Source organism: Maniola hyperantus, chromosome 8 (genome assembly GCF_902806685.2).
Source record: "Maniola hyperantus chromosome 8, iAphHyp1.2, whole genome shotgun sequence".
In the NCBI taxonomy this organism is placed as follows: Eukaryota; Metazoa; Arthropoda; class Insecta; order Lepidoptera; family Nymphalidae; genus Maniola; species Maniola hyperantus.
This window is the reverse complement of record NC_048543.1, coordinates 14625756-14652374: the sequence shown is the minus strand read 5'-3', so window position 1 is coordinate 14652374 and position 26619 is coordinate 14625756. Positions and strand designations below refer to the sequence as shown.

At 38.8% G+C, this 26619-nt stretch overlaps 1 long non-coding RNA gene and 1 pseudogene across 1 annotated transcript in view; one reads left to right on the top strand and one right to left on the bottom strand.

Annotated features, from left to right (window-relative positions):
* Window positions 1–7063, bottom strand: part of LOC117984832 (muscle-specific protein 300 kDa-like) — a 162859-nt pseudogene extending 155796 nt beyond the window's left edge.
* LOC138402650 (uncharacterized) overlaps window positions 1–26619 on the top strand; it is a 123883-nt gene that overhangs the window by 75750 nt on the left and 21514 nt on the right. The gene's annotated exons all lie outside the window — the stretch shown is intronic.

Here is a 26619-nt window from a genome sequence, read left to right as displayed (position 1 = left end):
TGCCCCGCAGGTGGTCACAGTCCGTTGATTTAATATGCCTGCGTGGAGATTAATTTGAATAATGTACTTGATACCATGAAATCGGGGATCGATGTGGTTTATTTTTAGGATGAAGGTCGGGGGAAGAATTATGGTCTATCCTCATGGAATTTATTCTACCTGTAGACAGCTAATAGCAAACTTTTTGAATTGATTTATCATAATTTGACTGAATGAAAATTAGCTTAAGTTTGTTACTATAATTTCTCATTAAGTGAAAATTGTATGTCTGATTTCTTTTGAGAATAAATACAGAGCACGGGTCTCCTCTCAGATTGAGAAGGGTTTTGTACGCATAGTCTACCACGCTGGCCATGAACGGAATAGTAGAATTCACGCACCTTTGAGAACATAATGGAGAACCTTTTAGAGCCTCAATAGCTCAACGGTTAAAGGAGCGGACTGGAATCGGAAAGGTCGCCGGTTTAAACCCCACCCGTTGCACTATTGTCGTACCGACTCCTAGCACAAGCTTCACGCTTACTTGGAAGGGAAAGTTGAATATTAGTCAACATAATAAACTTGGCTAATTTTCTTTAAAAAAACTCTCAGGCATGTTTAATTCATGCATAATTAAGTACTAACTTAAAACGCACATAACTCCGAAAAGTCAGAGGTGCGTGCCCGGGATTCGTTGCGCCGCCTGAATCCAGCTACTCCCTGCGACTCGTCTGATGTCATCCGTCCACCTAGTGGGGGGGTCTTCCAACGCTGCGTCTTCCGGTGCGAGGTCGCCATTCCAGCACCTTGGGACCCCAACGTAATCAATATGTCATAATATTGTCATCGGCATTCAAGTCGTCCGCCACAATTCGTTGAAACGTTACAAAAGACACACTTGCAATAACGAATGACAAAATGACCAAATTGGACGTCTATTGAATGAATAATGAAAGATTACACCTCTACTATTATAAAATGTATCGGCCTCCTATTGGGAGGGTTCCGGGTTCAATCCCGGACTCCTCTAACTTTTCGAAACTAGGCAGGCATGTGTTTTAAAAAAAAATTACTATCCGATGAAGGAAAACATTTTGGGGAAATCATTTTGCCTTTAGCGTTCCAGTACGATGCCGTGTAGAAACCAAAACGGTCTAGGTTTAATAAAAACTGCTATTACCCTTTCAGGTTAGCCCGCTTCCCTCTTAGACTGCGTCATCACTTACCACGTTGAGATTGCAGTGAAGGGCTAACTTGTATCTGAAGAACAAAAAATTCAGCCTGATACCACCTAATTTTTTTTTTTTTAATAGATATAGCGAGCAAACGAGCAGGCGGGTCACCTGATGTTAAGTGATTACCGCCGCCCATGAACATTTGCAGCACCAAAGGAGCCGCCGATGCGTTGCCGGCCTTTTAGGAATTTGTGGGTCCGCCCCTTGAATAACCCCATGTTATAATCTAGTAAGAACACCGCCGATGGGAGTTGGTTCCACAGTTTGCACGTGCGTGGAAAGAAGGATCATAAGGATAATTTCATGCAAAGTTAAGGGCAAAACGAAGTAACAAATGAATTGACGGGTTTTCAGGGTACTTACCGTATTTATTACTACCTACTTACTTAATTAACTGCATCTCAATACCGTAAGAGGATAAATTCAAGCCTAAGTACACTGTGATCCTTGACCTTAGCTGTCCCAATGATTTATAGTAATCGTACCTTTATAGTGCATTGAGAAAATACGCGATTCCACTAAACCTCATAGACACGGACTAAATGAAATAGAAGACCAAAGTCTTCAAACAGTGCGTGTTGCCAGTGATGACATATGGATCCGAGACATGGTCGCTAACTATGGGCCTCATAAGAAAGCTCAAAGTCACTCAGCGGGCGATGGAGACTGGAGAAAGCTATGCTTGGAGTTTCTCTACGTAATCAAATCAGAAATGAGGAGATCCGTTGAAGAACTACAGTAACCAACATAGCTCAACGGGTTGCGAAGCTGAAGTGGCAAAGGGCAGGGCACATAGTTCGTAAAACCTATTGACGTTGGGTTCTCAAGGTGCTGGAATGGCGACCTCGAACCGGAAGACGCAGTGTTGGAAGACCCCCCACTAGGTGGACGGACGACATCAGACGAGTCGCAGGGAGCCGCTGGATTCAGGCGGCAAGACCGTGGCGTGTGGAAGTCCATATAAGAGACCTATGTCCAGCAGTAGACGTCTATCGGTTGATGATGATGATGATGATGATGATGATGATGAAGATGATTGTGATGATGATGAAATGAGGAATTAAAATAAAATAAAATATTTGAATAATTAATATTTATTTTTCCTAAAAAGGGATGTAGAATTAATTCCACACAAGACGTGGAATGGAGTAAATAAACATGAATCAAAATGAGCGTGTGTCGATGACATCATGCCTACTGAACATAAAAGTGACGTCACTGCATGTGCTGACCCTCAATCCACGGTAATGTTATCATACAGTATTGTAACTCGGCCGTATCTTTGAAATAAATACCTACAGCAGCGCGGTACGTAAACATGCGATAGGGCTGCCCGCCTTTCCAGGTAATTTAAAAAAACTTATCTCTGGATGCGTTAATAATTCATGCAACCAAAAACCGCACAATATTTCTTACTCGTCATACTAAATATGTGCTTGAACTTATTTTAGTGGAAAAATCGCGCGGTTATTAAAAAACAAAACACCATCCGTTCGTCACTGCGGCACAGTCGCGACTGGCAGTGTCCCGAGCACATTCCAAGATCGAGGCGAGTAGGTATAGCTCGCGTTTCGTCCGTTTGTATGCAGTTGGAATACTGTATGATAATATTACCGTGCTCAAACTAAACGCATAGAGTACTTATCTCACAGAGAGTTCAACCTTGTGATAGTATGTCACCTATTTAATTTTGTGTCACTATCACTAATTTTAATCATCAAAGTGACGTCACTATAGGTGCTGACCCTCAAACCTCAAACGCAACAAAGAGTACTTATCTCACAGAGAGTTCAATTGTATGATAGTCACGTCATCTTTTTTGTTTTTCCCAAAAAAAATCAGTTATATCTCTACTTGGTACTTATTTAGTCAATTTTTATGTACTAAATATCTCTTTTAGTTATGATAAAATTGATGTTTTTGCCAAAAAAGCAGTTTTTATATCAACAGTAGTAGGTAGTTAATCTTTATATGCTATGTTTTAGTTAGTTATGACATAATTACTGTTTTTTTTTACTCAACTGTGACAACGGAAAAGAAGATAACAACAGGCTATACACTTTTATGTAACTACTCACTTGTACTTATGTTTTAAGTAAATACCTGACTGTAAGCTGGCACTTATTAGATATATCATAATATACCTACCTAGCTGACAATAACATTAATGTGAGACTTCGACTTAGTATTTATCATACAATTATTATATTGTTACTAGCTTATGCTCGCGACTTCGTCGGAGTGTACTACACAACAAACCCCTATTTCACCCAATTAGGGGTTGAATTTTCAAAAATCCTTTCTTAGCGGATGTCTATAATAGCTATCTGCTTGCCAGCCCGATCCGTCAGTAGTGTGAGCAGAGCGTTGATAGATCAGCCAGTCAGTCAGTCACCTTTTCCTTTTAAGTATATAATTGGATACCAGCTACCTACCATTTCAGCGTCGTAACATAACAGGATACAGGTCTAACAAGCCTCGTGCGCTGATGCGAGAACTCAAGGTCAAGGTCATTGCAATTTGGGCACTGCGACCAAACAAAGCTAACACAATAACAGGCATTTAAATGACAAATAATTCGGTTGTTATGCATGCAGATAGCTATTATGACGTATATCCGCATGCCAAATTTTAGCTCGATCCGTCCAGTAAATACCACACAAGATACCACAAAAAAACTATTAAAAAATCCTATAACTTTGTAAAAGTTTACGTCACTCGGAGTCAATGTCAAGGATATAGGATGCCCTTTCGTGTGTGTAGAGATAAATAAGTCGTTGCAAAAAATTATTACAGTAAAGTAATATAAATAGTAAATGCGGAACGAATAAGTCTGAATACAGAGCGTTAGAAATTAGACTATACCTAGGATCAACCCTTACCTAAAAGAGTTGATATTGTATTTAGTGATCCATAGAGTCGAAGAGTCATTATGGAATAAAATGGCATTTAATTAAAGTTTCACAACAAAATCTAATAATAATCTTCCCATCTTACAATCTTAACCTACATAATATTCCACAATCTATTTTCAACTAGATTGCAATCTTATATATATAAAATTCAAAGTCCTGACTGACTGACTGACTGACTGACCTAGATATCAACGCACAGCCTAAACCGCTGGTCCTAAAGACATGAAATTTGGAGAGTCTATTCTTTGTGAAGAGTAGGTATCCACTAAGAAAGGATTTTTCGAAATTCCACCCCTAAGTGGGTTAAATGGGAGATGGAAATTTGTATGAAAGTCCGACATTTGTCAAGTTATTTGCATGAAAATTGGTATTTGGGTTTTCGGTCACAAATGAAGAAATACGTGTTTCAGGATTTTTGGAAAATTCGCCCATAAGGGTGGTAAAATAGGGGATGTAAGTTTGTATGGGAAAGTTTTAATTATTGATATTATAATTGACTTGAAATTTGGAAAGTAGGTTGATGTTAGGTGTCAGCTAAGAAACGACTATGAGAAAATCCCCCCCCCCTCCCCCCCCCCCCCCCCCCCCCCCCCCTAAAGGAGTGAAATGGGGGTTGGAAGGTTATATAGTGTTATTCGGTGCTGTTCAGAGTGCGTGTCCTGATGTTATAATGTTTGTTTCTGAAAAAAAATGCCATTTGTTTCCTGTAGGCCACGCGGGCGAAGCCGCGGGCAGCAGCTATAATAAATATTTATAATTACGCGGGCCGAACTTAGCCGGCCGATTAGATAAAAACCTCGGTGATGTGAGTTGTGGGATTCCAACATCAATGGTTGTGACATACACAGAAGAATTTTGCATTTATGCCTATTCAGATAAGGAGTTATCAGGATTTGTTATTCACACTCGCTTCACTAGCCCGGACTTCGCATATGCAAGCCAAGAGAGAATATCTTTATAATTGCAAAAGTTTATCTATCTGTCTTTCTATCTATCTGTTACCTATTTTATCACGGTTTACCGTTAAACCGATTTTGACAATATTTGGTACAGAAATGGCTTGCATCCCGGAGACAAACGTAGTTACTTGTCCTCGAAAATCAAAGAGTTTCCACGGGATTTAAAAAAAATCTAAATCCTCGCATACGAAGTCGTGAACCTGCCTATTTGAGAATCTTGTTTATTATTCTGATTAACATCATCATTTCTGATACCTATGTTTCTGGTCTGTATATTATTATGAATGATCGTTTTAATTTAATAAATTTTCCAAAAATATTGATATAATCGTTTATATTGTTTTCTATCCTTATCTCTTGAGCCATAAAACTTTAAAAATAAATAAGTAACCATCCGCGTGAACAAAATGTTGAGAGATAAGTATGCAAAATAGCTAACTCAAGGTCACAATAATATTGGAACCGGTGGCTTTCTGTATAAATTTATTCTATGCCGTTTCACCGTCATACAATTTGTATTCAAGCGAAGTGTCCAAGTTAGTGTCGATTGTTGGCTTGTAAATTGATATGTGCATTGATATTATGTGTAATATCTCAAATTCTAAGAAATTTAAAACCCCAATTGCTAAAACACCAAAGTAAAACCTTAAGGATGTACCTATACCTTTAGATACCAGATGACGAATAGATAATTTTTTGATATAACAAAATAACCAACGAAATTATGTAGGTAACTAATACACTTAACTATTTTAAAAGTAATATTTATCAAAAATAACAGTCACATTAATAATATTAATGCTGAGTATTTTACACTAATATTTTTATTTAAAACTGAGGTTTTCTACTGTTATTTAAATCAAGCTCATTTATTTTGAAAATTCAGCTTCAAGCAATAAGTTGAAACTTGAAACGGAAGAAGCGGTGACATCACCCTGTAACTAAAGATTCTGTCATAGATGGTAATAAGTATGTATTTTTTCCCCTAAATCGTAGTTATTTGAATGGAAAATAATCATTGTACCCTAGAAAAAATTATGTGCAATTTATGTTTCGTTGTTTGTTATGATAAGCTACTGAAAGTGATCAGGGCATTTTCCTCGATTCAGAATTTGATATGATTTGTTTTTTAGCAATTTTGAATATCTAAATTCAGACAGTATAAAGTTCAGACAATCCGGTATTAATATTCAGCTCTACATTTTCAACACACCAAATCGTCGCTAAATTTTGGTCTCCAAGATTTGTCTTGGTAGAAAGGTTACATGTTAAAAATCCTCGGTATTTTCAAGATATATTATGGACAAGGACTAATACGATAAGTATCTTATTATTGTAGTATTGTATTTCTATACAAGCAGTTGATATTCAGACAATCTTTTCGCATACTACCAGTAAGGTTTACTTTGAAGAGGATATTAAAAAAAAAGTTATTTACCTCGTATTTCCGCGATATGGGAGTCATATTCAGATCTGCTGCGTACGTAATCCTTACGAGGCGATGTATGCAAAGTGTGATGTCTGTACTCAGAGTACCACTCGTGCTGGGGCGAGTCGGGGCGATCTTCGCCTTCCAAAGTCCTTCCATGATCCACTGATCTCTTAGTTACGCGTTCGAACTTGACGAATCGGATGCCGGAAGCCAAGTCGCCCTCATCGACTTGACGTTCCACCTTTTCCAATTCCTCAGCTTCCACATGGCGTAACTGTAAATTTGGGAATGACGTCTCGTAGCTCTTCGACGGCGATAGGGTTTCCCTCGTATGTTTCAACTTTACGTCGATTTTGGGGGATTCCGGCCGGCGTTTGTGCGACTCTATCTTCCTCTCTATATCTCCAACATCTGCACTGGTGGCGTCAACTGAATCGCTCTTGTTGCGTCTAGACCAGACTCTTTCGAAGAAGCTGACGCGATCGCGTAGACCGCTTTGCGACGGGGAGTCGCGACCGTCCGACATAGCGACATGACCTCCTCACGCGGAGGAACGCTCGATACTGATATTAAAACTTAAGTAAAGGTTGTAAGCATGCGCGGAGCCCACTGCCCACATGTGACTTGAGCACTAGACGTCGCCCAGACAACGACTGGACGCTTGCGAAGCTCAGCACTTCGACGATCCCCGATCTCTGCTTTGTTACCTTTTTTCATTACCCCACTGCCTTAATAACCTTCCTGACTCTTGTGCTTTGTAATCATTACTGTGGCTTACTATCTACTAAAGCTATTTACTAATAAAGGTTACCCTGAACTTCTAGCTCGCTTTTTTGTAAGTTTTCAGTGCGTAAATCTAGAGTTAGTTTGGGCTGATTCAAAATCACATCTACAATAATAACAATTATGTAATTATGGAGTGTAAAACTAGGTTAGCATCAATATCACTACCCATATTGCGAAAGTGTGTTTGTTTGTTAGTTTATTGGTTCGTTGGTTTGCTCATCAATCACATCGCAACGGACGTGATTTTTTGCATGGGTATAGTTAAAGACCTGGAGAGATGTCAATCTCTTTATCCCGGAAAATTAAAGAGTTCCCACTTAGTACTTAGTTTAATAATTTCCACTAATTTGGTAATGTAATGTAATGTAATTTGCCTTATGTTCAGAGCGTACTAAAAGTTTTGCTCGTGTACACGGTTTACAAAAATCCATAGTATTACCTAATTATTGTAAAAGTAAAGTCTCTGTGTGATAGGCTTTTTAGGTATTTCGGTGCGGATGATTCTTTCAGCACGGATAAGTGTGAATTTAGTGAAGGTTATAAAAAACTTTGTTGACTTCGGCACAGTAGGTAAATACCTATCGTCGCGCAAAACAAATAGTCCAATCTGAAAACGAGGCGCATTGACGAGGCTTGTGCATTTAATCCTTAGTCCATGACCTGCGTATACCGTCATGTTGCAACCTCAGATTGGAGTAGGTACTTGTTTTACTGTATTGCTATTTGCGTCGGTGCGAACAAATGTGCGCTCACCTTTACAATCAATATAACAGCGAATAGTCACACTTGTAAAACGAATTCGTACTGAAACAAGAGCGGCACTAATGAGTTTATCTGAGTAGAAAACGCTAATGTTATTATCAAACGCTAAAGCATATTATCAAATGCTAATACGTAACATGATAACTGTTATCATAATGGATCTGGTAGCTGGTTGGCTGTCATGTACTTATGTAAGTGCATTCCGTTGATAATAATTGCAGATTATTATAATTTAATCATACCAGAAACCTTACAATATCTTTGTGCCTATTCGTAGGAACCTCTAACTATTCGGAGTTATGTGCGTTTACACTTGCTTTAACGGTGAAGAAAACCTGCATTTAAAGGCAAAATGTCGGGTATTAGATTTCTTGTAGAGACTTCGACGCAGTGCAGCGGTCTTGCGCCGTCTGAAACCAGAGGCTCCCTGCGACTTCTGTGATGTGATCCGGCCACCTTAGTAGGGACTTCCACAGGCCACAGTTTTGGGCCACCTGAATCCAGATTGATTCCTGCGTTTCATGTCATTTGCTGAAGGGTCTGCCAACGCTGCGTTTTTCGGTGCGAAATCGCAGTTGCAGCATCTTGGGACCCGAATATATAAAGGTTCTTCGAACTATGTAAGTATCCCACCCATTGCCTCTTCAGCTTCGCGACCCGTTGTGCTATGTCGGGTTCTTTTAGTCTGCGGCCCAGCTGGGAGCGGCCGTGCGTCTTGCGGGGCGGCAAGCGTGCGCGATTTTTACTTATTTTATATCTTATTAGAACGGCAGTGCCACTTACACTAACTAGATAATTAATAATAAAGGTACAAGAAAAAAGACATAAAATACAAAACGATAAAAGATCAAAGGATTTTAAATATGTACGCTGAGAACATTGACTGACATATTCATGTAATGCTCTCAGCGTACTTCAGTAACTCCCGAACCAGTATTATAGACCCATCACTAAATGGGTCCCATTGAGCATTATTATCCAAAAGCGCGATGCCATACCTGCTCTTCATGTCACTCGAACCCGCTCTTGATTAGGACGCGTCTGCGCGTCTTCCTTCCAATTTCTTGTAAATATTAAAAGCCGCCAAAGACGCAAATGGTTGGAAGATATAAGGGGGTGGACAGGGCTAAAGTTTTTTTTAATATCTTTATTTTTAAAGGGCTTGTATACACTATGTACATGACAACCCTATCGTACCTTATAACATAGATTAACTTTATTAATAATTATTACTCAAATCAAATTTTATATACCTAACTAGCTTATGCTCGCGACTTCGTCCGCGTGGACTACACAAATTTCAAACCCCTATTTCACCCCCTTAGGGGTTGAATTTTCAAAAATCCTTTCTTAGCGGATGCCTTTGTCATAATAGCTATCTGCATGCCAAATTTCAGCCCGATCCGTCCAGTAGTTTGAGCTGTGCGTTGATAGATCAGTCAGTCAGTCAGTCAGTCAGTCAGTCAGTCAGTCAGTCAGTCACCTTTTCCTTTTATATATTTAGAAGATTTATTCTACCTAACTTAAGAAACTTAACCTAACTTAAAAAAATTGTGTATATTCATATCTCTATATTGAAAGTCATAAATAGAGAATCTTTTCGTATGACGACCTCCGAAGTTCGTTTCGAATAAGGCACGTGATGAGGATTAAAAGTTTGTTCTACACGCTGGCCGCCCCGCAGGACGCACCCGCTCCCACCTGGGCCGCAGACTTACGAATTTTACTTGATCACGTAGAGAAATCAATCTCATAAAATGTTTAAATAAACAATGAAACAATAATAACAGTATTAAAATTTAGTACTATGGTTACAGACAAAAGGTAGTTTAAGAACTTAAGGTCTAAACAGATAAGTGGCCTAGATATAGCCTGCCCAACCTCCGTTATTTATCATTTATTGTTCTGTCAGGCATTACGTTCTACCGACGTGAAAGTTGACATGTGTATGAACATATTGCTATATTTTGCAACGGTGAAATCAAACAAGTAGGTACACAGAGGGTGGTCTGTGAGTAGGTAGGTACTTAGGTATATAGGTACCTACTAATCTGCTTGCATAAAAGTACAATAGATTGGTACAATATTATGGAATCAATCCAATACTAATATTATAAATGTGAAAGTGTGTCTCTCTGTGTGATTGCGAACAAACAAACACACTTTCGTACTTCTTATTTATGGGATAGTTAAGTAGGTAAATATCAGTGGTAATTTTCATCACTACCCATATATTCGAAATTTGAACCCTGTCTTTCCCCTCTAATGTGAAACTTCCATTTAATGACCTTGGCTGGGCAGGCCGTAATTAGTGCGCCTGACAGACTGTGACCTATTTTGGACCCCTCTACAAAATTCGCCGAAATTGCTGGCAGTTACAGTAATTTTGGCCACACAATGCAGAGAGAATATTTTTATACCTACGAATTTTGTTTATTTGAATGCTGTCCATCCGTCCTATCTCGTGAACCATGAGCTTGAATGTTGAAATTTTCACAGAACGTGTATTTCTATTTCTAACAACAAAATGAATAAGAAATTTTTTTTTTAATACAATAAAACTTAAAGCTAGCCTTATCTAATTACTATATAAATCATGACCGCGTGGAATGGTGCCAAGAATACTGGCTGCATTTCCGCGCTGGACAGCCAGGCTGATCCGCTGCGCAAAAAATGAGCCAGCCCTTCTGTCACCAGTTGAGGCTATTAATCGCGGTGAAATGTCTCGTAAAAAATTTTTAGCACTAAGACTCCATGGCCCCAGGGTCTCCACGGCAAACGGCACAAAAATGTAACTCTCTATAAGAGAGGCATACTTGCGCCGCTTGCCGTTTTCAGCTGTTTCTGCTGCGGCTCCCGGTCTTGATGCTGTCTTCCTGATATGACACGGGGCCAATGTGTCAACGCAAGTTGCGTCCCACATTAGCGCCCGTCCCCGTTCCCAGGGAACCAGCGTCAATCCATCAGGTCTCTTGCCATCATCCCGACTAATCCCTGCCGGCTCAATGAGCGCAGGAATATTTATGGTGGCAAGAGCTCTTTTAATTGTATCGTTAAGAGAGCCATGCCTAAACAGCCTACCGGAGCTCCTTTGGCAAGAGAGTCCGTGGATTCCAAATTTATCAACCTCTTTTCCACACGGACATCTGTGCTGATGGCACAGTGGTGTTCCCAATCTGAGACCTAGAGCCACACGAAAACTTTCGTTATCTAAAAGTGTGCCGAGATTTTTTGATGGCAAGGCATGCAGCCAATACCCAGATTCCTTTTCGGATAATGCTAGAAGCCTGGCACGATCTCTGTCACTTGTAAGATTTTGAACCAAATTCGTATGTGTCAGTTGAACCAATGGCAAATCCCAAAGTTTTTGTGTAGTACGTTCCTTCGGGATGTCGACATTGGGACATCTGACCTTCCAACTCTCTAGGGCCTCTGCGGCATAGGTCAATGATTTGAGAATTTGAGAGCTAAGCTCTTTTATACTATGCACAGAGGACAGAAAAGCCGGAAGAGCTACACTGGAAATTTTCCTCGCGCCGATGCCACCGTACTTGACCGGTAAAGTTGCTTGCCGTAAAAAAATAAGAAATTTCAAAATGACTGACATGAAAATTAAAACTAATTAAAAAGTGTTGTTCTTGTACGATGGTACGGAACCCTTCGTGTGCGAGTCCCACTCGCACTTGGCCGATTTTTTCCATTAACCCCTATCTCTGACCCAGAGACGCATATCTACCCACCCGCAATTTTCTCGAAGTCGTCTTCCCATGTTTTAATGGTCTTCCGAGTCTTCGATTGCAGTTCCTAAAATACCAATTCGTAACGATTCTACTTAGTTCAGCTTGAGAGAAGGAGATATTGTAACCAATCAATTAATACGCATCAATTTACATGATAGCCTAGTGGTTAGGTTCCGCCTTCTAATCGGAGGTCGGGGGTTCGATCCCCAGCACGCATCTCTAACTTTTCGGAGTAATATGCGTTTAATATCACGTGCTTTAACGGTGAAGGAAAACATCGTAAGGAAACCTGCATGCCTGAGAGTTCTCTATAATGTTCTGAAAGGTGTGTGAAGTCTACCAATCCGCACATGGTCAGCGTGGTAGACTATGGCCAAACCCTCTCACTCTGAGGGGAGACCAGTGCTCTGTAGTAAGCCGGCGATGGGTTGATCATGATGATGATGATGAAATTACTGTAGTGAGCATAGATATATAGGTAGTTATGTTGAAGCCAGTGCAGTTAAGTATTTACCTATGTCCTTTTCTCTTCCTTTGCAAATACAGGGTGTAACCAGAACGCTAGCAAAAACTTAGCCTATTGTAACTACCTAAACACAATCCAATACCATTAACCATTTGCCTTATTTTGTAGTTTTAGTGATTTAGTATTTTTAAACCCGCAATGTATATCGTGCAAAACTCAGGTCAATGACCCACCTACGACGCGGGATTGACTCCGAATCCTATTTAGGAAAAGTTCGTTGACCTCTAGCGTCAGTCAGATGTTTCATTTGCAGTATAGGTATTGTGAAGTTTAAAAAAATCCAGGATTTAAAAAAAAACGCGTTTTTTGCTATGATCTTATCAGTAATTATCAGTACTATCACCTGTCTTCGTTTTTGCCAGCGTTCTGGTTACACCCTGTATAGGTAGGTACACCAACCGTCTCTGATATCCATATTATACCTACCCACAGATAATTTCCACATCTACATAATATAAATAAAATATACAAAATATATTGCTGATAAAACCTCGCAAGGAATCTGCATAAACCATGGTGTTATTGAGTTCACTGAACCGAGTCTAGCGACCTCGCTTTACGTATTCGACTTTGAATTCCATTTACCAAGAGATAAGATTCATATTTGTACACACTAAAATAAAAGCCATATCTTCCCGTACGATAATCAAAAGTCGTGGGTGTAAGGAAGTTCAGGATTATAGTTAGTCGTTTATTCTTACCTGACGGGTAGGATATAAGGCCGATTTTATTGATCTTAGTGCCTATTTTATATTTTCTTGAAGCTCCTAAGTGTCTATAAAACTAGCATTCAATAAAACTTGCAGAAATCGCCTCTGCATGGATCGGACTAAAATTCGGCATGCAAATAGCTGTTATACTTATGACGTAGACAAGAAAGTATTTTCGAAAATTCAACACCTAAAGCGGTAAAAAGGGGGTTTGAAATTTGTGTAGTCCACGCGGACGCAGTTGCTGATAGTCATAAAAAAAAAACAACCCGAATGTCATTTAAGTATCTATTATTTTTGTAAGTAAGTATGTACCTAAGTAATAAATGTATAGAGCCTCAATAGCTCAACCGGTATAGGAGTGGACTGAAAACCGAAAGGTCGACGGTTCAAACCCCGCCCGTTGCACTATTGTCGTACCTACTCCTAGCACAAGCCTGACGCTTAATTGGAGAGGCAAGGGGAATATTAGTCATTTAACATGGCTAATATTCTTTAAAAAAAAAACCTAAATAATATTGTATGTTATGTACTCATTGACAGAGTAATACCTTTTTTCCACTAATAATTTAATTAATTTTGCTTTAAATGAAGGAACTTCATATAATCCTAACTTGGGGTGTTCACGGTAAAGGATGAAATCGTGGGCAGCTAGGTATTTAGTAATACTGTTACTTAGGTAGGTATTTTTGTAACAAATTGTATCAGCAAAATCCTATTCTCGAATCACATACAAAAATTGAGCAAGGGGAATCTTGGCCGATATATTATTATTTACATATAAAGGCGACTGGTTGAGCCGGTTGGATGGCGCGCTGCATTGTTCGCGACCGGCCACCATCTTGAATTATATTAGCGAGGCTCTGCTTTGCTATTTCGTAATTTAATTAACATGAAAAAGTCGTAAATTGTGTCACGCGAAACATAGTAAATGAGTTTAAAAACAAACTATATTCTTACTTTAAATAAAGAGGAAAATTACAAGCAATTTATGTAGAGGTAGAGGTTAGAAATATAACTACCTAATAGAAAATAATTAGTTTTAGAACATCTAAACGTCTGTCTGCGGCGGATGCTCGACTACTTCGGTCACATTGCTAGGAAAAACGCAAGTAGCATAGAGAAACTGTTGATCACAGGCAAGATCGGAGGAAAGAGACTCCGCGGATGAAGCCCGAGACGTTGGACCGACCAGATTCGAGAAGCGATTGACACACCCTTCTGCAATGCCTTCCGTACGGCCTCCAATAGGGAAAAAAAAACCGGCCAAGTGCGAGTCAGGCTCGCGCAATGAGGGTTCCGTACCACAGTCGTATTTTTTCGACATTTTGCACGATAATTCAAAAACTATGATGCATAAAAATAAATAAAAATGTGTTTTAGAAGGCACAGGTGAAGACCTTTCATATGATACCCCACTTGATATAGTTATCTCACTTCGAAAGTTGAAAATACTAATTATTAGTTCATGACCACAATTTAATTTTTTTTGTGTGATCTAACCCTAAATTCACGGTTTTCAGATTTTTCCCCAAATGCCGGCTATACGATGTACCTACCTGCCAAATTTCATGATTCTAGGTCAACTGGAAGTACCCTGTAGGTTTCTTGACAGACAGACAACAAAGTGATCCTATAAGGGTTCCGTTTTTCCTTTTGAGGAACGGAACCCTAAAAATGGCGCAACATCGTGAAGAAGATGATATCTCGAGGGAGCCACGATCCTCAAAATTTAGGGACCGACGCGAGAAGAAGTTGTAGAACATAATAGAAAAAAAGTTATATAGTTAAGGGAGTGCCCACACCGGACTTAATTTGTTCGGCCCATCGCGTAGGTTAGGTGACCTTCCTCGCCCTCTGGTTCCCTCCACCTTGCCCTGCACTAGAAGACGCGCTCTCACGCTGGGAGACATGACCGAAGAACTTTAGTATTCGACTTGGAAGTCGTTCTTGGAGTATAGAGACGTAGAAAGAATAAGCTGGGCTCTCATAAAATCCTTCCCTCATCGTCGAAAAGGTGTTCCCTTTAGATTACAACATGGGGTATCAAGGGGCTGAAATTCCTGAAAGGCCGGCAACGCATTGGTGGTTCCTCTGGTACTGCAAATGTTCATGGGCGGCGGAAATCACTTAACATCGTGACATTTGCTCGCCTTTTTTATTTAAAAAAAAATCTAAAGAGAGCCACCATAACGCCTATACCTACGTGCAAACGGAATGTCCAGAGTAAGAAAACACTAAGCACTATATAATATTATAAATGCGAAAGTGTGTCTGCCTGTTTGTCTGTCTGTCTGTTTGTTAGCTTTTCACGACCCATCCATGTAACCAATTTAGATTTTGGTTTAATAAAATCTAAAGAGAGCCACCATAACGCCTACGTGCAAACGGAATGTCCAGTATAAGAAAACACTAAGCAACTAGAACCGGTCCGGCGAGTTAGAAACCTGAGCAGCCATTGTATGGGTCGACCGGAATAGTCTAGGTCACTTGAATTTAAGCCTATCTTTAAGGAGTAGGTGGTTATAGTGCTATTTGAATGGATGGTAATCTTTATGGAATATGCAAATGATCGAATTGTTAAAGGATTTAATGGTTGCTGGTTTTTAGGGTTCCGTACCTCAAAAGGAAAAACTGAACCCTTATAGGATCACTTTGTTGTCTGTCTGTCTGTCTGTCTGTCAAGAAACCTACAGGGTACTTCCCGTTGACCTAGAATCATGAAATTTGGCAGGTAGGTAGATCTTATAGCTGACATTTGGGGAAAAAATCTGAAAACCGTGAATTTAGGATTAGATCACACAAAAAAATTAAATTGTGGTCATGAACTAATAATTAGTATTTTCAACTTTCGAAGTGAGTGACTATATTAAGTGTGGTATCATATGAAAGGTCTTCACCTGTACATTCTAAAACAGATTTTTATTTATTTTTATGCATCATACTTTTTGAATTATCGTGCAAAATGTCGAAAAAATACGACTGTAGTACGGAATCCTCATTGCGCAAGCCTGACTCGCACGTCTTGGCGGGTTTTTTTATGCTCGAACTTGTTTTCATCCAAGAATTGATTGCCTAGAGCTAAATTTAGCATCTAGAGGTACTTCTATCTCTATGACAATACCCCTTTTTCTTGCCTTGTAATCAAAATGTGATCTAATAGCCTGAGGTGTATCGCAAAGGACTCAATTCTCTAAACTTTTCATAATCTCCATTTCGTAAGTATTTCAGCTAGGTACCTGAATCTCTGTACTAATCTCGCCTATACTGTCCTATAGGACAAAGACATTTTTAGGATTCTGTAAATCAAAAGGAAAAGAGGAGAGATCACTTCGTTGTCTGTCTGTCTGTCGTGTCGGTCAAGAAACATATAGGGTACTTCCCGTTGGCCTAGAATCATGGTCAAGTAGATAGGTCTTATAGTATACACATACGAGGAAAAAATCCGAAAACCGTGAAATTGTGACACATCACAAAAAAAATGTGTTTATGAACAAAGTATTTTCAACTTTCAAAATAAGATTACTATTCTAAGTGGGGTATCATATGAAAGAGTTTGTCTTTACATTCTAAAACAGATTTATTTTTATTTTTATGCATAATAGTTTTTGATTTATCGTGCAAAATGTCGAAAAAATACGACTGTAGTGCGGAACCCTCAGTGTGCAAGTCTGACTCGCACTTGGCCGGTTTTTTTAATCTGAAACCTTGAAGAAAAATTCATAACTTGAAAATCCTTCTATCATTTAATATATCTTTCCAATCCCGTACACCGATGTAATCACCGATGGAGGCACCTGGTAAAAGTGATGAACATTGGCCTTTAGAATGACATTTCATCTTTGTAGAGCGTTGCCTCTGTCACTCATACCCATATGACGCTTTGTTGGTCTTAACGACCGAGAGAGTGCTCTACAAATCTGCTGCCTCCTTCTGAAGATCGATGTTCATCACTTTTGGTCGCGTACTGTACATGCCTTTCTTACGAAAAACAAACAAACTTTCTTTCTAAAAATATCTCGTAATCACAACATAAAACATGACGTTATTAACCCGCCGAGTGCACACGGGCATTGAAACGTTTTAAATAAAGATGAGTGAATCCTAAATATAAATGTTCAATACACAGTACCGTGCGGCAAGTATACGTGGGTTGAACCGATCGCTAATTTTGTACAAAATGTCTGCGAGCGGTTGTGATCAAACATATGGACATACATCACCTGTTAGTTCAACATCGCTAGGTATTGGAGTTTCTCTACGTGATCAAATCAGAAATGAGGAGATCCATAGGAGAACTAGACTAACCGACATAGCTCAAAGGGTTGCGAAGCTGAAGTGGCAATGGGCAGGGCACATAGTTCGTAAAACCGATAGACGTTCGGGTCCCAAGGTGCTGGAATGGCGACCTTGCACTGGAAGACGCAGCTTGGAAGACCCCCCACTAGGTGGACGGACGACATCAGACGAGTCGCAAGGAGCCGCTGGATTTAGGCGGCGCAAGACTGTGGCGTGTGGAAGTCCCGACAAGAGATCTATGTCCAGCAGTGGACGTCTATCGTGTGATGATGATGATGATGAGGTTAGGCCAAGTCTTCTACGATTTTGAAACATTGAGGTCGCGATTCTAGAATCTTGGGACTCCAACGTCTATTGGTTTTTCGAACTATATCTCAGTTACTCTGGTTCTCCTACGGATCTCCTCTGTTTCTGTAAACATTTAAGATGAGTGATGCACTTAGTAGGTATATTATTATGTCGGCAAATTCTTTGAAAGATTTCATGATTTGTTAAACTATCAAACAAACTCCTTTTGTAGGATTTCGTTCAATTAACTAACACAAAACAAAGTTTTCAACGTGTTTTTTGCGCCTAAATATTTCGACAGTGCAAACTCCGTTCAGAAATATCATAGAAACTGCAGTCTTCAGCAATCTCATCTCTCAACACGGCCGTGTTCCTGGTGCTTCCTCTATCTTTATTTATATACTTCCTCACCGGAATTAGATCGCCTATGAGAATACGGACATTGACCTCGAAGCTAGGTACCTATGTCGGTTAGTCTCAGTGGCGTGCAGCTCATAGAGGCATAAACGCACTGCTTACCCTCATTATAATAAGTCTATGCTTATTTTTCATTTTAACCTGCCGTAAAATAAGTTCATACCTAAATGCATACCCTGGCTTGAACTCCTGTGCACGCCACTGGTTAGTCTGCTACTTTCTGATCTACTACGGATCTCCTCATTTCTGATTTAGTGACGTAGAGAAACTCTGAGCCCCTCAGTTAAAAATAAGCATAGCTCAATAATTAGGTATTATCATTTTTAGGGTTCCGTACCTCAAAAGGCAAAATGGAACCCTTATAAGATCACTTTGTTGTCTGTCTGTCTGTCAAGAAACCCTCAGTGCGCGTGTCTGACTCGCACTTGGCCGGTTTTTATAAAATTTCTATCACGATGATAAAATTCGTGGAATAATTTTACATTTGCCAAATGGTCGAATCCAATTAAATGCTAGTTGTTCAGTACACATTCTGGTGGTCTATGACATCATGCAGACAAGGCGGACCACATCGTTAAAGGATAAAACGTGAGTATTGAGGTAATAAACTACAAGATAACCTCACTTTAGAGGACTAAGCGTCTGAACTACTATTTAGATGTGTGTTTTAGGTTCAATTTATTGTTAGAGATGCAGCATTGACTCCGAGTGGCCTAATTACGTAACGTTCGTTGACCTCTTGCGTCACGCATGTTTAATTTGCAATATATCGTGAACTTTTACAAAAATTTGATATTTTTACCCTTATTTATTTATTTACACTTTATTGCACACAACACAAAGTAAACATTGAAAAAACACAATACAGGAGCCTGTAGCATGCAAAGGCGGCCTTATCGCTAAAGCGATCTCTTCCGGGCAACCTTTGACGAAAGGAATCACGAAAGCACGGGTTGGTGCGGCAGCCGAAAACGGCCCTAGTAGCTATATGAATTATTATAAATTAGACTACATACACAGTACATTCTAATAATACACAAATATATATAAATATATTATATACCTATATACATATCTCTATAATATACTACATAATTCTGTTTACATATATAAATAATAGTTCTTCAAACGATTTTTGAAGGTGTTTAAGGATTTCGCCTGACGTATTTCAGCTGGGAGAGAATTCCAGAGTTTGACACTGTTAGTGGTGAAAGAGTTACCATAGTATACCGTGCAGCTGTGTGGAGTCATCAGCTTATTGTCGGTCAGTGTATTTTTTTATTTTTTTTGCGTTTTTTGTGGTATCATATCTGATATCAGTAATCATCAGTAAATACTATCACCTATCTTCGTTTTTACTAGCGTTCTTGTTACATACATCCTGTATAATTACGGACTCATTTACGGAACATTTCACTTTACAAATAATATTCTGACTTATGATATACTAGCTTATGCTCGCGACTTCGTCCGCGTGGACTACACAAACTTTAACCCCCTATTTCACCCCCTTAGGGGTTGAATTTTCAAAAATCGTTTCTTAGCGGATGCCTAGGTCATAATAGCTATCTGCATGCCAAATTTCAGCCCAATCGGTTCAGTAGTTTGAGCTGTGCGTTGATAGATCAGTCAGTCAGTCAGTCAATCAGTCTGTCAGTCAGTCCATTTTCCTTTTATATATTTAGTCTAGCTGATGCCCGCGACTTTGTCCGCATGCAAAAAATCACGTCAATCGGTTGCTCCGTTGCGACATGATTGAAGGACAAACCAACAAACCAATAAACCAACAAACAAACACACTTTCGCATTAAAATATGGGTCGGTACTGATGAATTATGAAAAGCACGCGCCCCGTTATTTTGAGAAACGACCTAATTACGAATCGTATGTTGAATGAACGAAGGATTTCCTGCAACTCTCAACATAAGATTTTGAAATCGAATATGTTTATTGGGTGCAATGAGTAATTTTACTCTTAAGTGGAAATGTGTGCTTCATACAGACGGAAAGGCACTGCCTACATAATCATTCAATAATACCTAGCATCTTTTAGATTTAAACAGTACGAACAATTTAGCCTTTATTGAATTTTTTTGAATTTGAAAAAGAGCCCTTTAAAGGAACATGAGCAGTGTCGCATAGCATTCTTGTACTTATCATAGCTTAAGACTTTTGTTAGCAACGGGAACCTATTACAAACCTCCGTTGTCCGTCCGTCTATCTGTCTGTCAGCTTTAATTTTTAGGGTTCCGTACCTCAAAAGCAAAAAAGGAAAAAAATTAAAATGTGTTCATGAACAAATAATTAGTACTTATTTTCAGTTTTCAAAGTAAGATAATTATACTAAGTGGGGTATCATATGAAAGGGCTTTACCTGTACATTCTAAAACAGATTTATGTTTATTTTTATGCGTACTAGTTTTTGTTTTATCATACAAAGTGTCGAAAAAATACTACTTTAGTACGGAACCCTCGACTCGCACTTGGCAGGCTTTTTTTTCTCTGGAGATAGGGAACCCTAAAAAAGTGAAAACTAAAGATTGTGATCAACTGCTTTAGGATGGCATGGTTATTACTTATTAGAGACATTTATTATGACTGCAATGACGTCACTGAGTCGCCGGGTGACGTCTGCGCAGAATCAGCTGGATCGGATGTATTCGTGAGATTAACACGCGATGTTTTATTAATAGTGATGAATTGTACTTGAGAGTATGCGAAGTATTCTACGATGATGCTAGGCTTCTAGAAGTTGATAGTTGGCGCCGTGTTTAGCGATATACCTGCTGGGTACCAATTCTTATCTACGCAATCACTAAACTACAGTGCGTCAAGGCTCTCTTGGCACTTGAATGACATTGACAGGGGGGCGCTGTTGGAGAACAAAGGCTTAGAATATTCAAACAAGAACAAAGGGGACACTTGACGGCAACGTTAGTTCCGATTTTCGCCACGCGCCAAGATAGCCTTGTCGCACTGTACATTGACAGATCTAAAACTAATGCTGTCCCTTTTACCAAAAAACACAGTGACAAGAGTGTGAGTAAACCGATTAAGTGCGAGTCAAAATCGCGCACCGAGGGTTCCGCACGGAACCCTAAAAAAAAACAACTGAAAGCTCAGCCGGTTGCTTCCTCGCAAATTCATCAATTGTATAATAATTAATAATGTCTTGACTTAATAATGTAGTTTGAATATAATATATCTATTGTCTGGTGGGAGGCTTCGGCCGTGGCTAGTTACCACCCTACCGGCAAAGCCGTGCCGCCAAGCGATTAAGCGTTCCGGTACGATGCCGTGTAGAAACCAAAGAGGTTTGGGTTTAATAAAAACTGCCATACCCCTTCCAGGTTAGCCCGCTATTATCTTAGACTGCATCATCACTTACCACCAAAATAAAAAATAAATGTGATAGGCAATGGAGGCAAAATATTATACCTAGGTACATAAATTTCAACCCCCTATTTTACTCCCTTAGGTGTTGAATTTTCAAATATCCCTTCTTAGCGGATGCCTACGTCATAATAGCTGCATGCCAAATTTCAGCCTAGTCCGTCCAGAAGTTTCAGCTGTGCGTTTATAGATCAGTCAGTCAGTCAGTCACCTTTTCCTATTATATATTTAGATAACATAGCAATTATAAAACTTTCTATTACAAAAGCGAATACAAACATTTCCCCACAATTATTTCTGTACGTTACGCAGACGACATAACAGCGTTACAACTGTAAGTCGATTTCACAAATCACAATAATAACGGGATGAGCTTCAAATAGAATTTTATATCTATTAATAAAATATTATATTGATCGATAAAAGTACATTCACGACAATATTTCCGAGAAATATCTATTGAAACAGCTTCCAGATTTGCGTAAGGGCCGTGAATGTGAATCGCCAACATTTCCACATGTGTGAATGTGACCCATTTGGCTGGATCCGCAAGATTCGTCATCGAGGAATGTTGAAATGCATAATTCACTGTTCAATACACAGAACACACAGATGATTGATTTGTACCCTTCGCACTAACTGAAATCTTTACATCTTCACATACTTCCTTAGTATAAAACAAAGTCACTTCCCGCTGTGCTGTGTGGGATATGTTGGCTTAGATCTTTTAAACTAGGCAACGGATTTTAATTTGATTTTCATCAATAGTAGACAGAGTGATTGAAGAGGCAGGTTTATACTAGATTAATATTATTTTATTTATTTTTAATTTATATTTTCAACACTTACGTCTAGCTGTATAGGAATATATTTTGTGTTAATTTGAAAAATAAATACAACAATATTTTATTCAAGATATCGGAAGAAATCAAGACAGCTTTCGTCGAAAATGCTGTCTTATTCTTTTGAGATCATTAAAAATAATATACGATGGAATTATTTCTCTTTGTTAGGACTGAGTACCACTTAAAGTAAAATATAAGAAATAGAAAAAAATATAAATTTAATTTAAGTACTTAAACGGAATCCTGAAGAGAATAAGAAATATCAGATACGAAATATAAAAACATGAATTTAGAAGAAAAACACCATATTTCTCATCTCCACACAATCCTATAGCCGCATTAACCTTCCCTCATTCAAAGATATTGACTATAAAAACTATATTTTTCTGAATTAAATTACAATTTTGCTGTCTCCTTGGCTACAAGCCAGTAGGGTAGAAGATGGCAAGTGAGCACCCTGTCGCCAAAAAGAACTTGGTTATAATGTCTTTATTATAAATCTGTATAATAATTATTATTATTAGATGCTCTTTAGTGCCTTTACCAAATTGCTCCGACATAATGTCCTTTACTGAATCTGTGCCATCACAATATACTGTCCCAAAAAGAGTTTTTACTTTTTGCGTAAGTATAGAAACAAAATGATGTTGGTATGTATTTACGCATTAGCGAATTACGCAAAAAATAAAAGCCTCCTTGAAGTGAAAGAAAGAACCACTCAAAGATAGCCACCTAGCTCATTTAACATCGATTCCTCCTATATTGCTCCTTCCCTGAGTGATATTAAAATAATTTTTCTTAAAAAAAACCTTTAATGGAGTAAAAATAAATGTCAAATGAGCTCGGAGGCTATCATTCACTGTTAGACACTAAGTTAGCGAATCTGTAGGCTTAAAAGCCACCGATTACTGTTCTAAGAAAATAGTCTTGATTGGAGCACGTTTACCTAGAAGCTATCTATCTACTCTTGCCTTGAAGGTGTTCAAGCTATATACTAACTTACGTCTGACCAGATAAGGATGCGGATTAAGGACTTTCACGGTTTGTCGCCATTCTATGGTAGAATGATGAAGCAGCAACAAGACTGTGGAGTTCCTGAGCACACTCGCCAAAGTAAATCCGATACATAGAGAGACAATCACAGAGTAAGGATAGTATGTAATTATCTACAAAGGTTAGACGAAGCGGTCTAGGTAGAGCAATCGCTAGGTAAGTGGGGGACGAGGGAGCGACCCGAGAATTTCGGGATTTATATTGAATACAACCAGCCACCAGATCAAAGGCGAGTCTCTCTTTATACCATGATACGGTCATGCGGAATCAATACAAAACAATGCAAGTGTGACTGAAACGGATTTCACAAGACAAGAGGAAGCGCCGACGCGGACGGCCAGATCTGGCACAAGGTGGCTGATCTCACCAGTTCAGTGTTACAACTCTTACGTGTGCATCCCGATACATTAGCGGTGTTTATTTTGGACCGCCACTACAATGTTCCCTGTGTTATTATGTGGGATTGAGTGTTCAAACCAGACGTGTTCAGAGAATCATCGTTAGGAATGGTTTGAATTATGTTGGAAGGTCTAACAAAAATTTGGAACGTGCTGTTCTTTGCATTGTGTCTATTCGAAAATGTCGCCAGTATTGCAGAATAATTTCAATAGAAACTAAAAAAAATCTTATTTAAGCTAAGCTATATTGTAAGCAACTTTTAAAGTTTATTTGCAGTAGAGACACGGACACGACTTCACAATCAAGAAGAAGAAGGTACAAATTAGCAAATGTCTGCTATCTGGCATGGAATCTACCAATCACCGGCAAACACTGAACAACGTTACTTTTCTTTAACAAGCAGTAGTGACCAATACTGATACCAGTAGTGACAATAGTGATTTAAAGTTAAATATTTTAGTATGAACGAATATCTTAGAAATGAAGTAGGTAGGTATACCAAGTTACAGAAAATGGTTGAAGAAAATACGATCCTGGAAAAATCATCAAAAGAAGCAAATAAAACTTTGATACAAAGAAACATTCGACCACAAATAATTTAAACGCAATTTTTCTACACATTTTGAAGAAATTAGTAAAAAATTATAATTTAAAAGAGAAGCTGATGGGCGGTATGAAATCTCCAAAGACAAATCTGAGCAGTTTAATCAAAATTCTAAGCCTAGTCAATGACCTGATTTAATCCTACGTCAAGATGGCTGCTAGCCAGATAAACACGAGATTAAAATTAATTTTATTTCTTTCAATACAGCTGCTTCGAAATATTGAATAACATTATGAAACCTCGATTCTATTTTAATAGGTAAGTTAACTTTCAATAAAGAGGCATTAGACGACCTTAACAAGAATATTTCAAACTGTAAATCGTAGTGTTAAAAAAATCTCAAGTGCTTGCGTATTCAAATACTTACAACTTATAATATTCTTACTGTACAATAATGCACACCAAGTAAAGTTAATAGGACTGAAGGATAAAAGGTCATCAATACATAGATATAATTATGTAACTAGTAATTAATGAGGATTAAGGAACCTATTGATCAAGAATGATTGAGCTCGTAAAAATGAACAGTGGTAAAATATTGAGAGTTGAATCAACATTGCTTCCACACGTAAAAAGTTTTGAACATGTAGGTACTCACTGAAAGACCTAGTAAATTTTTTGAAAATGACCCGTAAAGAATGATCCGTGAAGAACTTAATAAGTCGATGAACACCAAAAAAAACCAAAATTTTTGCTCTTAGTAACAGCATTTTGTAACTTTTCGGCAAACCAATGCAATTATGTACTTGATTGATAAGCATACTCAGGTCTGGGTCGTTTGGCATAGATTGACATGGCGTCCACTACTCGTGACGTCTCCGAAATTATCCCCGTTGGCTTCGGACCAAGGACTGATTTGTTTAACATAAATTGCTAGACTTTTAAACCTAAACACTAAAAGACTATTTCGAATTTCAAGAATAGTATCGAAATCTTATCGAAATCAATGTCTTTGGAGCATTTGCATGAACTTGTTTTGATTTATTTTTCTTATCCCTTCGGCTCAGGCTTCAGCTCTATTATGTCAAACATTAGATAGTATTCTGTTTATTAGTTCACAACTTAAAATTTTGAGTTATTGATTGACTTAACCGAATCAGAACGACTTTTTTAATCAGGTCAATCATAAACTGTATACAGTAGGAGTAGACTATTGTTCTATGTTTAATGGATTCTGACACTACTTCGCAAACAGATATAACTCTGATAGAGATAAATACACGAAATGCTTTTAGAAGCGTGGGTGTAAATATGTTTCATATTACCTATGTATTAGAGAATATAAATATACAAGTCGCTTACCTTGTAGAAGCTGAATCGTCGCTTGGTACTCCGCAAGTTTCTCGTCCACATAACCTTCTTGAGACTGACTAGCGATGATCTCGGCTGTTGACGGACCTCTTTCCTCGTCTTCTTCATAAATCATCGGTCTAGGTGGTGGAGGTGGTTCTAAAGGCACTCCAGCATAATCGTACTCTCTGACGGGTTCATACGGGGAAGAGTAGTAGTACTCAGGACTTAACCCTAAGGTTGGAGACATTGGATACGGGGATATAGAGAAATGAGAGCTCGGTGATTGAGAATGATGTCTTAAATGTGGCGAGTGTAAGGGACGGAACGGTTTCGGGGATGGCTGAACCGGAGGAGGGGACAGAATAGCTGTTGAATGTCTTGGTCCGGATATTAAGGGAGGCGGGCTCGGCGCCCATGGTGATGGGGGACGATAGTTGAGAGGGGAAGGGGGACCTGGCGGTCTAGCACGACCGCGTCCCGGAGGCTGCGACATATTGCGGATTGATTCCTGTCAACCCGGTGTGTCACGCCTTAATCTGCATCGCTGTAACAAAAAAAAATACCTGTTTATTGAAAGTACCCTTAATGAGTTTTTCTATAAAAGTAATCCTCAGAAATATTAGAGGCTGCTCAGAACACCGAAAGGTAATCTTAGCGCCAGATATCTAAAATGTGGAATCAGTAGGTGTCAAGTTTAGCACTATCTGATCGAAGAAGTTGTAACAATTTAGTCACAGTATTTTTAAAATCAGATACAGATAACCTTGACTTATATCATCTGTAAGTGATGATGCAGTCTAAGATGGAAGCGAGCTAACTTATGAGGCATATGACAGTTTTTATCAAACCCATATATCCCTAATTGGCACTAGGGCCCTGCAGCATTGTTCAGAAATGCTCAGTCACTTCAGACTCGACCAGAGTCAATTTATAAATTAAAAATTTCCAATTTGTCTCTGCCGGGAATCGAATCCATTACCTCTT